Here is an 18,115-nt window from a genome sequence, read left to right on the forward strand (position 1 = left end):
TTTATCCACATTTATATCAATCTAAGTTGTAATGTGGACTCATGCATTTTCTGTAAAGCTGCTTTGAAACGAAGTGTATTGTGTAGTGATCGACCGATATATCGGTCGGCCGATATTTGCGGGTTTTACGTGTATCGGCCGATACGCGGCTGCTGCGTTCGCCGATAGTTTTTTCCCGGCATTATTTACAGACAGGGGTCCGCAGGCAGCTCTGTGTTGCTGGAGACGCTGCAGTTCACGTGCAGCCCATGCACTGCCCCTCCCACACTAGCAGAGTGCTGGAAGCCTCTTCAAGACAACTGTAAGGTTTAAACTTTAAAAGCATCTTTTAACTGTTTGACTTAGCTGAAATATTGCCATACACTTTGAAAGTGGAAACACATTGCTCTATATGTGCGTGCAACTATAGCTAAGCAAGTGTGTGGGTCCAAATGGAAAATGCGAATGCCTCATCTATAAAACTGCTTGTCATTGTGTTTAGGGAGCTGCAAATAGCTAAGTTTGAGGCTATCCATATGCATACGGCAGCTGTTACGAACACTGGTCATAGGATTAAATAATGCCGACGTTGTTCCATGATTCCGTGATATTTGTGAGAGTTTTATTCAGCGACCACCTGGCTGAGGTTTGGACGTGTGCTCATAAAAGAAGCGACGCGGTTGCGACACGCATGCGATGCAACGCGCTCGTTTGTCCAGGCGCTCCTATGCCGTGGTGAGATGAAAACATCTAAACTTTTCAGAATGCTGCAAGCGCACGCAGGTCATGTGACAAAAAACAACTGACCTTTCCATGACAACATCGAAAGCTCGACCAAACAGCTGATCATAGCTGGACAGGGCGGGTTTTTATTTCTCATCTCCATAAATACAGTGCTATGCATAAGTTTATAGACACCCATGCTAAAGTTGACTAAAAAGAGGAATAAAAAATCATCTTTTGGAAATTGAACTTAATGCCTTAATTAAAAAAAATTGGAAAAATCCAACCTTTAAGGACACCAGTTTTCTTTGTGAATGAATAATGTATCGTAAATAAATAAATGTTCTTCCTTAAAATATAGGGTGCATAAGTTTGGACACCCCTATGTTAAATTCCCATAGAGGCAGGCAGATTTTTATTTTTAAAGGCCAGTTACTTCATGGATCTAGGATACTATGCATCCTGATAAAGTTCCCTTGGCCTTTGGAATTAAAATAGCCCCACATCATCACATAGCCTTCACCATACCTAGAGATTGGCATGGAGTACTTTCCATAAGATCATCTCTCAATGCAAATCAAACCAGCTATTAGGCTAACTGAAATAACACCATGCCAATCTCTAGGTATGGTGAAGGCTATGTGATGATGTGGGGCTATTTTAATTCCAAAGGCCAAGGGAACTTTATCAGGATGCATAGTATCCTGGATCCATGAAGTAACTGGCCTTTAAAAATAAAAATCTGCCTGCCTCTATGGGAATTTAACATAGGGGTGTCCAGACTTATGCACCCTGTATTTTAAGGAAGAACATTTATTTATTTACGATACATTATTCATTCACAAAGAAAATTGGTGTCCTTAAAGGTTGGATTTTTCCAAAAAATTTTTAATTAAGGCATTAAGTTCAATTTCCAAAAGATGATTTTTTATTCCTCTTTTTAGTCAACTTTAGCATGGGTGTCTAAACTTATGCATGGCACTGTATATGTAGTCGTAAAGGGCTAGAAATAAATTAATCCTTACTTCCTCGTCATCATGGGGAGCGCAGTTCATGGTTGCACAGCAACGAGACGCCACGGGAGTGCTTTCTACAAAGCGCTTGTAGAAAGGAGAAAGCGGCGCGGCCGTGCTTTCCACACGTTTTTAGATGCGATATGTGAACAGCCCCTAATTCATAATAAACTGAGAATCTATTTGGTTTAAAATCATTTTTGTTTTGTTTAAAATGGAGATCACGATTACATATATCAGACAACTACACAGAATAACATGTTCCAGTCTATTTATAAAAAAATAAATAAAAAAAATGTTAATCATTAATTCAAACACGTTTAAAACGAATTAATTCAGTCTCAGCAGTAAAGCAGTATCGGCTCCAAATATCGGCCCAAGAAAATCGGCAGCCCGTATCGGTCATCGGCTAAGGCTGATGAAAAAAAATCGGTATCGGCATCGGCACTAAAAAATCCATATCGGTTGATCCCTAGTATTGTGATTGTGAAAAGCGCTATACAAGTAAATGTGAATTCAATTATAATGAACTTACACTGATTTAAACTCAAAATGACTAATGATTATGAAGGAGAACAGAACTACACAGAATAAGAAAATTATTGCAATTTCTGAGAATATTAATACACAGGTAGATATTAATTACAGATATAAAATAAACTTAATAGGCGTGTTTATGTTTAAATTCACTATTGTAAATATATCATTACCACACATTACCAATATCTAAAACTTAAATTTAGCTGATTTAAACACAGGTTTCAGAAATGTAACATGATAATGTGATACTTGTATTCGTTTCTAAGCATCATTTAAGTGTCCAACATTGAAAATTGATTGAGAATCAAAATTAGAAAATTAAACGTGTTAACTTTGGTTTTATTACACATATCACAGTTAAAACACAGCTGCTGTAACGTTAGTAAGCAACGGTAAATGTGTTTATAACTACAATTATACTATTATTTATTATTACAAATACCCAGGCTAAACTATGGTTACTGTGGTACAATCATGGCTAATTCGTTTTTATTTTTTTTATTTTTTTTATGATAAATGCGAAAAAATAGTTAATTTAAAGCACATTAAAACACTACAGACATAAAATCAACAATCACACAAACAGTTAAAAACAACAAACCTCAGTCTCAGCCATGGTCTCAGCACGCCAGGCTTCCTCTTCTTCAGTGGTTTTACCGGCGGACTGAAGAGCGTCACAGCGACTCCTACAGGTTTCAAAAACACCTACTGGTCAGTAGATATGTCTACAGCAAACTTTCTCCGTCTTTTTCTATATCAAAAACAAGCTTGAATTCCTGTGGTGCAGCTACGAACGTGAATCATGTTTATGTTTTCTCTATGGTTAAAGTTAAATTGTTCAATTGATGACAACGATGTAAGTAATATATTTTTGTAGTTGATTCGTCATGTTATTTGTGTGTCTGAATCAGTTCAGCTCTCTAAACATGAACTGTGGTAAATAACGGTCCTTTCTTGCCCTGATGTGGTACTGCCATGCTTTTAGTAGCTACTGCTAAAAGAAGCTGTAGCTGAGATTTCTGTTTACACGAGAATAATATGCCAAATAAATAAAACTAGGCTATATCAGACACTGATCAGCAAAAAAAAAAAAAAAAAAAACATCCAGAGGATTAATTTCTTTTCAGCAAATATCTTACCTGACATGGTGACCAATTCTCTGGGAAAACACATGAAATTGAAAATTAATAACATTGTGTGAAAGGAAAACCATGTCTCTTTCTTGATTAAATAATATTTAAAATCCCAATGAAAACCATCCAACAATGAAAAAAATGGTGCAATTGCCTTACAATCATCCTTGATCAACTTTCAACACTTAACCCATTTTATCAGCGTTATGCAATCCAGGAACTCATCGATAGCCTACTATTTTGAGGCTTTTTAATAGGTCAAGTTTAATCAATCTATCAAGTTTAAGATACAATCATTGTTCTATTATGTCCAACACAACTTAATTTATAGTGTTTGGTTCAATCCATCTCTATTCTCTCAATCCACAAGCTCAATGTGACACTGCCTCCTACTGGCAGAAAGAGCTCAATGTACAGTTTCAGGATGAGCTCAATGGCTGCGTTCGAAACCGCATACTCAATGAGTAACGTTAGGTACTTAATTTCAATAAGTACTTACTTAACGAGCGCTTAAAGAGTAGGTACTTTATAGCCAGATCTCGTTAGTATGAATGCGAACCGGACATCTGCCATGTTGACGTTATCATGTGACCTACGACGCGCTATCACACGCGCAACAACTTAAAAGATTTGAACGACACGTTTAAATATCGATCTGTAAATATCTTGATATTGATTAAACTTGCTCATTTTGTGGTCTTTTTGAAGAAACTGCTGCCCATTTATTTTGTGAATACATTTAGGGTTGATTTAAGTTCTTATTTAACCCTACTAATGTGACCCACCGTTTTATCCTTAACGATATTATTTATTTTTATTACGAAATCCCAAAATTGTCATCTCTTGAATATGTTGTTAATTTCTTTATTTTATATCCAAACATTTTCATCTACAAGCAAAAGTGGCTAACTTTTTTTTGTTTTCCTCTTTTTCTTGTTGAATTTAACTCTCGTTTCATCCCTCAGGTCTAGGCCTGCCTATAAATAACAAAAAATGTTTTTTTTTAAATGTATTATTAATTATTTAAGAAAATATATATTAAGATATTCAACCTTGTAGGTTCTTTTTTCCTGTGTAAAAAATCTTATATTATGTATGCAAACCCATAATATATACATATATATATATATATATATATATAACATCAGTAACTCGACAGCCCTACCTACAATGGATTTCCTCAGTGTTTGTAATGTCTGCACAAAGGGCAGCAGCTGTGCGAAGATTCGCCTTTGGAAAATTTAAGTATCATTAATATAAAAAATTTATATATACACCAGAATGAATTGCATTGCTATCCCACCCCAAAACATACAATAATATTATCAACGATAAATGCTGACCAATACTTAATTATATTACTTTTTACTGAAAATGATATAATTCAATAAAACAAACAAAATGTAATGTACATAGCTATGCATGATTGAATACACTCTAGATGTGTATATAATGAACATATCTACATTTTCATTCAAACAATTAAATAAAACATGAATTAAATAATTATATTTTATTTACTGACAACAATGAGAAATATTAATAAATTAGTAAAAGAATGAATGAAAGTCACCATCACACAGTAAACAAATGTATATACAAATCAACACATGAAACAAAGCTTTATTCAAACTACAATCATGTATGTAGGCTACAAGCGCTGAACCCCACATCCTTCTGCCATCTCAACACAGCCGTTCCCATTCTGCGGCTTTATTCTGATGAATCAGCTGACCGCCAGAGGTGAGCCGTGCCTTCGTGCCTGAGGTTGTTGCGTGATGTGTTGTGCTTCACAATCTGAGGCAATAAGGGCAGGTGGAGTGATGGAGGGACTCATCCATGGCACCATCTCCAGGATTCTGCTCTGGGCTCCTCATCCTCAGTACTCACACCAGTCTGCTGACATTTCAGATCCTACAAAAATGCACAAACATAACACAAAAGCAGTCATTTTGACCGCACAATGTCATTTGATTTCAGTATTATTTAGAAGACAAAAGCGCTTTTTTTCACAAATGCCGCCATCATCTTTCCTTGTAGGTCCTGCTCCACCACAAAAGATCTGCAGCAAATGCACAGAAATCAAGAATCATAAAAGTGATGTAGCTCTGTTTGAAATTACAATAATTAAAATAAACTACAACTTAATATTTAAATAGTTGTTGTTATTCATTTCTGTAGTATAGGCTACTCACTCAAAGCCTTTGATGGCAGCATTCAGCTTCATGAGCCACTCTCCCCCGGATAAACACACACATCTGTTCATCATCTGACCCTGTAACATCCAGACAAGATTCACATAACTTCTGTGATTTATGAGCTCAACACTACATTTACATGTTGAGGTTGTATTAACTTTTTATCCAACATAAATGTTCCTCAATTGATCAACTACTAATGGACAAATAAAATAGATAACTTATGTTTAGTTACTTTATAGATTTGTTCTACATAATAGCACACATTCATCACTCAGATGTCTATTTCATGTTGTGATATTTCAAGATTTTCTTGTCAGATGTAAATAGACATTTAAAATAAGCGTCTTTAAGATGTATATGGTTTATGTAAATCCACTTTAGAGACCTAACTTACGTGTCCTTACTGGAGCTCCCCTGTTAGCTAACGTTATACATAATAAAACGTGTTTTTACAGCAAAATCACAACTATACTACACTGTGTAACGTCTTTACACCTTCAACAATTCAACAGTTTACTCTACAGTAGTTCAACACATGCAATTTTAACACAAGGAACCGTGTTTACTCACATTTGAAAGCACCCGCGTCGCTGATCTCTGCGATGTTTGATAATGACGTATCCTCTCGCGTGGCCTCCTGGGATAGAAGAGTATCCATCGGTTGAGCACTCGAAAATCTGGCCGAAAGCAGTAAGCCATCCGGGAACTTCTCGCCTACTCTTTTATGATGTTTCGAACGTACTGCTTCCTTCACGTACTGTTTTCGCCTACTATATAGTAAGAAAGTAGGCATATTCGAACGCACCTAAGTCCGAATCTCGCGATAATTAGTACGTCACCCAGGTAATTCTCGCCTACTCTTTTGGATTCATACATACTTTTTCGCTCGCCTACTCTTTTTCCCATACTAAATAGTAGGGATGTCCCGATACCACTTTTTCACTTCCGATACGATACCGATGTCGCAGCTTTGACTATTTGCCGATACCGATATCAATCCGATATTTTTATTTTATTCTTGAACTAATACTACTAATAATAAAATATATGGAAGCACTTTGCTCAATTAGTTCAGTTTCAGTTCAGTTTGTTTATTTATAGAGCACATTTACACACGGCTACTGGCCGACCAAAGTGCTGTACATATAGTAAATAGCATTAATAAAAATGGGTAACAAATAATACTACACAGTTTAGAATGGAGCAATCATTGTAAGCTAAAAGCAGCAGTAAATAAATACGTTTTGAGGCATGACTTGAACTCAGACAGAGAGGAAGTCGATCTAATATAGAGTGGGAGCTTGTTCCACATTGTGGGGCCAGCCACTTCAAAAGCTCGGTCTCCCCTTGATTTTAGCCGGGTTTTAGGTATCTGAAGAAGAAGTTTCGCTTCGGATCTAATTAGCCACATAAAAACATCTCACTCAAATGGAGAACAAATACTTCTCCAGTATATTGACTGAGAAGCTTTTGCACCAGTTTAAACTGGACGACAACCTTGTGGGCTGGCTATTAGACTTCCTCACAAACAGATCTCAGCGGGTCAGAGTAAATGGCCATTTTTCCGACCGGACAAATATATCAACTGGCTCACCGCAGGGGTGTGTTCTTTCCCCCCTCCTTTACATCTTGTACACAAATGACTGTCGCTCTAAGATTGAAAATAGACACTTCGTGAAATTTGCTGACGATACGGTGATTGTCAGCTTGTTAAACAATGAGGAAAATTCACACGGTCCGGTCATTGACCAGTTTGTAAGATGGTGCAAGGAAGCCTTTCTTGAACTGAACGCATCAAAGACTAAGGACATGTGTATTGATTTCAGGCAAAACATCCCAAATATTGTTACAACTAAAATAAATGATCAGGAAATAGAAGTTGTCAAACAGTACAAGTACTTAGGATCAATTATTGACGACAAGTTGTGCTTTGAGCCAAACACTAGTTTGCTCTGTAAGAAAGGTCAGCAGCGCCTGTATTGTCTTAGAAAGCTGGCAAAATTTAATGTAGACAAGTCCCTGATGACCTTGTTCTACAGGTCATTTGTGGAGTCAGTTGTCACCTTTTCTTTAATCTGCTGGTACGGATCTACGACTATAAAACAAAAACATTCCCTTTCAAGGGTAATTAAGGTGAGCAGCAGTATTACAGGCTCTAAGCAGAAGGGTCTGGAGGAACTTTATCAGCTGCAGATGCTAAATAGGGTTAAATCTATTCTGCCAGACAACTCACATCCCCTGCAGTCTGAATTTCAGATGTTGCCATCTGGACTACGAATGACACTTCCCAAAATTAGAACAAATAGGTATAGACACTCATTTGTACCCGCGGCTATTCTACTTTTTAATTCTGCATCAAAGCGTATATAACATATCACGCTTTGATGTCTGCTGTATTGTTTTTATCTTGTTTTTTAACGCTAGCAAGAAGGCAGAGTTTTTCTCGTATTTGAATTGTGTGTGTGATTGTATATGTTTTCAAACTTAACTGTTTTGCTGCAAAACAATTTGCCTCAAGGAGGACAATAAAGTAATTTGAATTGAATTGAATATAGCTAGTCCACAACAGCAGCTGATAATGAAAGACTGCCACCCTTTATTCAAAAGACCTTGAGATATGTTTGGTAACCTGAATGAATTTAAAATTAATTTGCTATATTTTAGATCAATATATTTGTTTCCTTAAAATTTTAATTAACTTTATTCTCATCTGAATTATAAATAATTTATTTCTGTATAAAATAATACTACTTTTAAAAACACATTTGATTTTCTTTAGCCGCGTTTCCACCGCAGGAACTTTCCCCAGGAACTAGGAGCTTTGGGCTGGTACTCAATGTGTTTACACCGCAGGAACCAGGGTCAAAATGAAGTTCCAGGTAAATATTTCCCCCTCCGATAGTCCCTGCTCATGAGGTAGTACTTTTTCAAAGTTCAGGAACTTTCAGGGGTGGGACTTGTGCGCTGCACAAGCTGATTGGTTGCGTTCACGCCGCATTTTGGTTGGATGATTCCACGCAGCATTTATTTATTTTTAACCTCCCTTTTTAAAAAATCTATTGCGGTTCGTGTCGTGGCTTCATGCAGTAAGAGTTGTCTGTCTGCAAATATGGAATTTAATAAAAAAAACTGGTGGACTGGCGACGAGTTTCAGGCTTTATTAAGGGTATTTGTGGAAGAAGAAACTTTCTGCGCGTTCGTCCCAGCCATCTCACGGTCAATGTCTGCAATAGCTGATAACATACAAATTTTATATCTAACGTTAGCATTACGAGCTTACTGAACACGCTTTATCAGTGCTCGTCTCTTTTCTGTCACAGCTTTTATTATTAAGTCATTATGTTTACACATTGTCATCTATTGCAAGGCACTCCAAACCATGTAACAAATTTACTATAACAGGATTGAAATAACACTTTGAGGTTAGTAACAACAACTATTTACAAGACTGTCACTCAAGGGCGTAGGTTTGGCCTCAGCTTTGGTGGGGACATCCCCCTCCCCCTCCCCCTCCCCCTCCCCCTGGAATGAGTTGTAATATGTAATTAAATAATGAACAAATGAATAAAATACACACGTATCATAGTATGCATTCAACACAACAAATCCATTATTATTATCTATTATTATTATTATTATCCATGATTACAGTATTCCATTAATACTAAAATTGTATCTACTATTCTATATCAAATTCTATTGATATATTCTATTCTTAAATATTAAATTATTAGGCTACACTCACTCACAAATACATTACATAAATAGAATGTAGAAACGAAAAATGTCTCAGATCCACTGTTTATGTTGACTGCAAGATTCTAAGTTAAGGTCAGCTAATTAACATTCTGTGACTTGCTAACGTAGCATTCTATCATGATAGCGTGACTTCTATGAGTCTATCAGTGCTGCACAGCCTAATCAATACTCTTAACCTTAGTTGAAAGATTGCTGCTGCTAGGTTTAACTGTAACAACATGGTAACACATACTATCACCAATCAATACTATTTTCCACAGTAGAATCTGCATTTGAAAGCCTGGTCAGTCACTACTACTGCTAGTTTATTTGTGTGGCTAGTTATTTTGCCTACTTACACTCTGCTTTATGAAAAAGCTTCGTATGTCCCCTTTCTTCTTCTTGGGTGGCATAGCTGATCTATCTACAAAGTACAAAAAGTGGCAAAAAACGGAATATTAAAATGTTTTACTCTGGCCTTTGTATGCGGCAGAGAGACAGCCCTGGTAACTTACCGTCGGCGTCGTCGACGCGCGCGCACACACACACACACACACACACACACACACACACACACACACACACACCACCCGCTCGCTGCCAGTGCAAGCACAAAAGTAGTCCCGGCCCGCGCGTGTAGCCTGTCAGATACACCGCCGCCAATCAAATTACGGCGTTTCTTGTACTGTCGTTGTTTTGGCCTTTGGAATCGATCCAAATAGCAGCGCAAAGATCCAAATAGCAGTTCAAAGGAGCTTGCTAAATATTGGTGGGGACAAATTTGTCATCTCAAAATATTGATTGGGACTAGTACCTAGCGTCCCCCCCTAAACCTACGCCCATGCTGTCACTATTTATGATTGATAGACGGGGTTCAGGCTTTTTTTAAGCGTATTTGCGAAAGAGGAAATTTTTGCGCGTTCGTCCCAGGCATCTCACAATAACTGATAACATACGTTGTCTAATTTTATACGCATACGAACTTTCTGAACACGCTTTAGTATCAGTGCTCGTCTATTTTGTTTTGTTAATTACCTCGTTGGTAACGAGTAATTACCCAACACTCATCTCACCTGATGATCTCACAAACCACCTCAACTCTGCTTTGTGTACCTCCCTTACCACTCTGGCCCCCCTCAAAACTAAAACTGTCACTTTTAACACTTCGTCACCCTGGTACACACCTGCACTCCGAAAAATGAAACAAACTGGTCGCCAACTCGAACGTTTGACAAAAAAATCAGCTCTTACAGTACACCACGAAGCCTATAAACTCCACCTCACTTCCTACAAAGACGCCCTCATTCTTGCCAAATCTGCCTACCTCTCCAGCATCCTCACCAACCCCTGTCAAAACCCTAGAACCCTCTTCTCCATATTGAATAACCTCATCAAGCCTCGGACCATCACCCTCCCTACCTCTACTCCTGATCTGTGCAACTCATTCCTTCACTTCTTCACTGAAAAAATCAACATAATTTATCAGTCTCTATCCTCTGCAAACGACATCCCAGTAACTACTCCAGCATCGGACATGGCCGCCCTTCCCCACCTCCCTCCCGACTTTACTCACCCTCCTCCACACTGCCTCCTCTCCCAGTTTAACTTGGTCACCACTCCTGAAATCTACAAACTCATCAGCTTATCCAAACCAACTACATGCTCACTTGACTACCTCCCTACTCCACTCCTAAAGTCCTGCCTCCCTGTCCTCTGCCCTTACCTCACTAACCTCTTCAACTCCTCACTGTCCCTTGGATCTGTCCCCTCTGCTTTCAAAACTGCTGCTGTCACCCCAATCCTCAAGAAACCTGGTCTGGATCCCTCTTCACTCAACAACTACCGCCCAATATCCAACCTCCCCTTTCTGTCTAAAACCCTGTGTTACGTCCCTGTGTTGCGTGTGTTTTGTTTTTGTTTCTTTCCCCGCTTTTCTTGTCTACTTTCACTTCTTAGGTGCCCGTGATTGGTCCGGTAATCTGTCAATCATCATCAGCGCTGACGTCATCAATCATCTCTATCGCCAATGGGAAAGGACCACCTCGGATAAAAGAGAACGCCAAACGTTTCTTTCCCACGCACGGCTTTCTGTTGATATCTTGCACAAATTACCTTGCTCTTGTTCTGTAAACCCTTTTTGTTTTTGTGTTGCTTGATTTTAGTGTATGATTCCATTCTTCTTGTATTCGTTTCTTTTTGTTTTATGTAACTTGAGTATACAGTGTTTCACTGTGTGTTACTAGTCCTGAAAGAGGCGGACAGGTAAGAATGTCACGTGACATACACTGCAACACGTAGGGTTTTTGAGCTGTCTAGTACACTAGGTTAGGGGCGAGTGCCACCCCATGTACTTTTGGTTATGGGTAGTTAGTGGAGACTAGATAGGGCGTCCTGGACGCTGAAGATCTTTGTTTTCTTTCTTTCTTTTCTTAGTTAGGATTAGAGGTTATCTACAAGTTAGACTTCGTTTGGTTTTGTTACTTTATTTTCTTTGGCACCGTCCACGTCCCCTCTTCCTCTTCTGTGGTATTGATCAGCTTACAGAAATTCTGTATCCACTGTAAATATTTATTGAACATCTTACAGAAACTCTGTATCCACTGTATATATTTATATTCTTTATTGTGTCTGTCTTAGGCTATTTCACCTTTTGCCTATAACCTTTTTGTACAGAATAAAGGTGTTGGCTTTTTGTACAGATACTGGATTGGTGGATGTTGTTCTTTTTGCACAACATGTGGGTTATATATGTTTCTCTTTAATGTCAATTTTAAACGTTGGACCCCCGAACTCCTAGACTATATCGGGGGTCGTAACACCCTGGAACGCATAGTCGCCTCACAACTACAAACCCATCTTCATGCCAATAATCAATATGAACCCCTCCAATCTGGTTTTCGTCCCCTCCACAGTACAGAAACTGCTCTCCTCAAAGTCCTCAATGACCTCCTCACCTCTGCTGACACTGGTTCCCTCAACATTCTTATCCTTCTCGACCTGAGTGCAGCCTTCGATACTGTGTGCCATAACACTCTGCTCACCAGACTTAAAAACCTCGGTATCGAAAGTACTGCACTCAGCTGGCTACGTTCCTACCTCTGCAACAGATCCCACTTCATCTCTCTCCATAACCACACCTCTGCCACAGCCTCAGTCACCCAAGGCGTTCCTCTAGGCTCCGTACTCGGCCCCCTCCTCTTCATCATCTACATCCTTCCCCTAGGTCAGATATTTCACCATGTCAACCTGAATTACCACTGTTATGCCGATGACACCCAGATCTACCTCAGCACAAAGTCCCCCCACAATCCTCCCCTCTCCCACATCAACTCCTGTCTGTCAGCTACTAAAATCTGGATGCAACAGAACTTCCTCAAACTCAACAGCAATAAAACAGAATTCCTCATCATTGGCTCCAAATCCACACTCGGCAAAACCAATAACCCCACTCTCACCATCGACGGCACCATTGTCTCCCCATCTCCCCAGGCACGCAACCTTGGCGTGATTTTTGATGATTTTTGATTCAACCCTCTCCCTTGAGCCCCACATCCGTCAGGTCATTAAAACATCCTTCTTTCACCTCCGCAATGTGGCTAAAATCAGACCCTCACTCACACCCCCTGCTGCTGAAAGACTCATTCACGCCTTCATCTCCTCACGACTGGACTACTGCAACTCACTACTCCTTGGTATAAGCTCAACTTACATAAGAAGACTACAACTGGTCCAAAACGCAGCCGCCCGACTCATCACCCGCTCCAAATCCTGGCACCACATCACTCCAGTTTTAAAACAACTGCACTGGCTTCCCATTTCCCACCGGATCAAATACAAAATTCTGGTTCTTACCTACAAAGCCATCCACCACCTGGCCCCTTCATACCTCTCTGACCTCCTCTCCCCCTACCAACCCTCACGGTCCCTCAGATCCACCTCAGCCGGTCTCCTATCCATCCCCAAGTCCAAACTCTCAGTTTTGGGGACAGAGCTTTCTCGAGGGCAGCTCCAAGGCTCTGGATTGGATTTCACCAATCACTATAATATAGCGGCCCTCTTTGTCAGTGATTGTTTTCTTCTGTAAAAAGGGCACACCTTTTCTCAATAGGATGGCCGCACCTCTTGCTTTGGATGAAAAGTTTGAGTGGTAAACTTCCCCTATCCAATTTGCTTTTAATCTGCCGTGCGAGCCACTCTTCAAGTGAGTTTCCTGTAGGAACATAATGTCTGAGGTCAGTGATTTTAGGTGGGACAGAACTTTACCCCTCTTGACTGGGTTATTTACTCCACGTACATTCCAACTGGAAAATGTGAGACCCTTCATCCCTCTACTGCGATTGTTTAGACTATCATACATCAGGAATCTATGAACAGTACAGTATCCGTAGCAGTACAATTGTCAATGTGTAGGATTTGAGTGAATGATCTTCCTATCCCTCCCCTCCCCTCTACCCCAGTCCACCCCACGATCGTTATCAAGGTCAACCCAGTCCCCATAGTAACAAATGAAAACAAAACTACTCTAGACAATTCTATAAATTTATAATTCTTGATTTTTCTCTCTGCCTCGCTGCCTGCTGTGAGTGTGTTTGCTTCGGTGCTGTAAGCTCCGTCTTAGCCTCGTATTTCCTTGTTTTGAACCATCATTTACTACAATTTCTAGTTGTTTATATTACTACTAAATACAGCTTACCCAACCCTGACATCGCTAGCTTCCGTTACTACTAGCACAACACGCTAGTAATTCGCTAGCCTGTTAACGCGCCACCCGTGCCACTGTTGCCTTTGGCTTGCTCAGTTGGGGATATTTTGGGGATATTTAATTTAATTTTATCAATCAATAAATTCCTCTTGAAAAAACTTTGTTGTATTATTTTAATTTAATACTGTGAAGCTGCTTTGATACAATCTTGTATTGTGAAAAGCGCTATACAAATAAACTTGACTTGACTTGACTTGACAATTCGAAGTGAATGTGGCGCGAGCCTTCTTAAGGAAGTAAGTACAAATAAACCAGTAACTTAGGTTACTTCCCCACACCTTCTGGTGGCCTGATGCTAACTCCTATCTGTGATCCCATAGCTTGGTAACTTACACAAAAATTTTAGGTAGTTTAGTGAAGAAAAGAAAACATAATTAGTTAGAGTGCCATAGTAATATAGTATCCATGGGTATACACACACACACACACACAGAACTACGCGTACACACACACACACACACACACGCGCATACACCTACACAAATATAAACATCTACGTATACCCATATACCCAATATTTATAGCTAAGAAGGAAATCTTATCAGATTTTCCCCAGAGTGGGGATTCTGTTTAGCACAAAAAAAAAAAAAAAAAAAAAAAAGGGAGAAATAGTTTATATGTATGACCAAAAACGTAACTGGGTTGTAACTCAATAACAATAACACATTGGATATCTTTCAATAACTGTGAGCCATTTCCACCTTTTAAAGAACTAGCTGAACAATTGTCAGGGCTCTAGATAAGATATCAGAGAGTGAAAAAAAAACAAAAAAAAAATTATAAAATTTTTTAATATGTATGACCAAAAACTTAACTTAGTTGTGACTCAATAACAGTACCACATTGGATATCTTTCAACAACTGTGAGCCATTTCAACACTTTAAAGAACTAGCTGAACAATTGTCAGGGCTCTAGATAAGATATCAGAAAAAAAAAAAAAAAGTAACTTTAACAGTGCAAACCTCGATCTGTATTAGGCGGGACACAACATTTTCTTGCTACACAAAGACAACAATTATTCTTCTCTGAGAATGGCGGTTTTACAGTCAAATGGTGAGGCACCAGTTGTGTATGTGTATGAGTGTGTAACTCATACACACACAAGCCATACAAGCTTACTAGCAAACAGTAAAATAACCACCTCTCTGAATATCTTGGTTCTCCGCATCAACAGTGGTTGCATCAGTTTAAGCGTCCTTCTGTCTCACTTCAGTCGAGCCCGGTGTCGAGAGGCGTTCGGCATATTCCTCCGCTTTTTTGGCATCTATGAACGAGATCTGTGTGCCGTTGTGGGTTATCAGGAGTCTGGCAGGATAGAGGAGGCCGTACCTGACCCCGGGTCTGCCCCGTAGCAGCTCCCTGGTGCGGTTGAATAGTGCCCTCTTTTTAGCCACGGTGGGCGGGTAGTCCGGAAAAATTTGGATCCTTTTACCACCGTGGTAGAGCTGTTTTGCCGCTGCAGCCTTGCGTAGGATGTCCTCAAGCGTATGGAAGTAATGTAGCCTCAGTACAAAGGGTCTAGGTGGCTCATGAGGTTCGGGCCGTCTTCGGAGGGTCCGGTGCGCTCTATCAATGAGAGGTTTCTCATCCAGGGATAGTACCTCTTGCAGCAACCCGGCGATAAAGTCTCTCGGCCTGGGTCCTTCGGTCCCCTCGGGGATTCCGATGACCCGGATGTTGTGTCTCCTCGATCGCCCTTCTAGGTCTTCGCATTTCTCAGTTAGTTTTTCTACTTCAGAGTTCAGGCGGGTGACTTGACGTTGAAGTGTAGTGACATCGTCCGACTGGTGTGAGGCGGACTTCTCTATCTCTCCGATAGTGTTAGCATGCGAGGTCGCAGTTTTCTCCAGGGTCGTAATGGAAGTCTGCAGTTCTTCTTTAGTTGTAGCCAATTCGCCTCTCAGCACAGTGTACACAGTCTGTATACGGACATCGATAGTGGCGCATGTCGTCTTTAATCTGGGTAATTTCATTACGCAGCGCAGCAATAGCGGCCAGTACAGCCCGGTTTGGTGGGACCACCTCCTCACTCAGGTAGTCGGGCTCCACCACTTCAGTTGAGTCCGAGGGTTGATCAAGGCCTGATTCTTGTTGGTCGTTCTTTTTGGATTTTCCCTTTTTGGACATCGTTCTCTCTTTTTAGGTTTAGTTTCTCATTTGTTTGTGTCTTCTTATGTCACTTCAGAGCACTTTTAGACGGATATACAGGTGTTTAGTGTATTAATAAAAGAAAAGTTACCAGAGCTGTGTAAAACACGTCTCACTCCTCCATTACTCAGCAGCGCCCCCCCGATTTTTTATATTTTAATGGTACAACATACATTACATTATATTCAAAAGGCATCAGTGAATCAGTCTACTTCATGATGATTATAAATCCATCAACAGGTAACCATCATCACCTGATCTCATTTCACTTTAGCTTTCTTTGCTAATGCAAATGTGTTTGACAAACACACTGTCACAGCGGCCAAAAAAGACAAAAGATATAATAAGAGTTAAGAGAACTAATGGAAACACTAATCACTGTTATGGTGTACAGTTATTTAATATACACAGATTTTGTGGCTCAGATAAGGTCCAGTTCTGGTTTATTTCTTTGATCTTGGCTGACATGTAGCATTGCTATGGCCTGCTTGTGGCCCAGATCTGGCAAACAGGAGCGGTCCGCCCAAGGGCCGTCATTCCACTCTGCATACGGGCCAGATGGGGATCAATAATAATAATAATAATAATAAACTTTATTTTATATAGCGCCTTTAAAAGTTGCATCTCAAAGCGCTTTACAAAGACGTACAGAAAAGATACATCAAGATAAAAAGAAAAGAAAAAAAATCCCGTATTTTAATACTCTTATTAAACTTTCATTGTGCACGCACCGAATTATTATTTTGGATTAGCCTAAGCAACATAACGTTAGACCTAGCTTTACTGCTCCACTACCAACAATTTTTCATGGCTACTGTTCTCATCAATGACAACGCATTCACGGCGAAGTATAGCTTGCAGTCTTTAAATACAACTTATATGAAAAACATTAAGCGATATAGGGATGTATAATCATTGTAAAACAAATTTTACCTTGACGTTGTCTTGTCAAAATACACCGGTCTCTCCAGGTTGGGTTGTAGACTCATGGCTTCAGAATGACGCCGGTTAAACGAATAACGTGATTGGCCAAATCAATTCAACAAGGTAACAACACAAGCTTTGATTGGATCTCACTCCCGCCAACATTTGTGATCAGCTAGCAATATTAAATCTATTTTTATACTTTAATGTGCAACAATTGCCGTTGGAAACAATCGGTAATCTTTTTGTGAATTATTCATACAGGCAAATTTAAAAAATGAGCCAGACAGCTGCTGGGTAACTATCAACTACGAGATAGACGGACTCGGCCCACCGTCTATCAGGGAGATGTTACGGGTGACTGTAGATGATTTCTACAAGTTACTGTCCCTGGTTGAGCCTTTCATTACCAAAACAAACACAGTCATGAGGAGGAGCATCAGTGCCAATGACAGACTGTCAGTGACATTGAGGTGTCTGGCCACAGGTAAGTTTGTAACATGTACAAAAAGTATGTACATTAGGGGTTTCACAACTACTGATTTTTGCTAGTCGACTAGTTTTGCATAACAGTCGACGACTAGTCGTTAAATTATTTATTCATTAAATTGACGCATTAACGCATTGAGCATTGTTAAGGAAGACAGAGGAAGGAGTTCTGGTGAATTATTGGAAATGTATGTTTGAAATTCAGAAATAACATAATAAATAAATCCATCAGTTATTCTTGTGTTAATACAAAAACAGCAGCATTCATTTAAAACATTCTTGTTATGAACTGCCACACCACGCGCATCAGCGAACGTTGCAGATAAACATTGCCACATGGCTAGCCTCAGACAATAACATTGTCAACATCACGACATATTTTTTTGCATATAGTTTTAACTGTGCATTTTTCATTGCATCTTTAAGCAAATATCATTTAAGCATATAGGCCGATACAAGTTTGA

The 18,115-nt window shown here is 39.5% G+C and overlaps 1 long non-coding RNA gene across 1 annotated transcript; it reads right to left on the reverse strand.

The window, feature by feature from the left end:
- Positions 1-4,918: 4,918 nt before the first annotated feature.
- Positions 4,919-6,507, reverse strand: LOC309486525. Its single transcript, XR_014201579.1, has 3 exons — positions 6,160-6,507; positions 5,584-5,663; positions 4,919-5,450 (listed from the first exon to the last, which is right to left on the reverse strand). It is a non-coding gene; the product is annotated as an uncharacterized lncRNA (long non-coding RNA).
- Between the last annotated feature and the right edge of the window lie 11,608 nt (positions 6,508-18,115).

The sequence above is a fragment of the Leuciscus leuciscus genome (assembly GCF_965113295.1).
Source record: "Leuciscus leuciscus genome assembly, chromosome: 2".
In the NCBI taxonomy this organism is placed as follows: domain Eukaryota; kingdom Metazoa; phylum Chordata; class Actinopteri; order Cypriniformes; family Leuciscidae; genus Leuciscus; species Leuciscus leuciscus.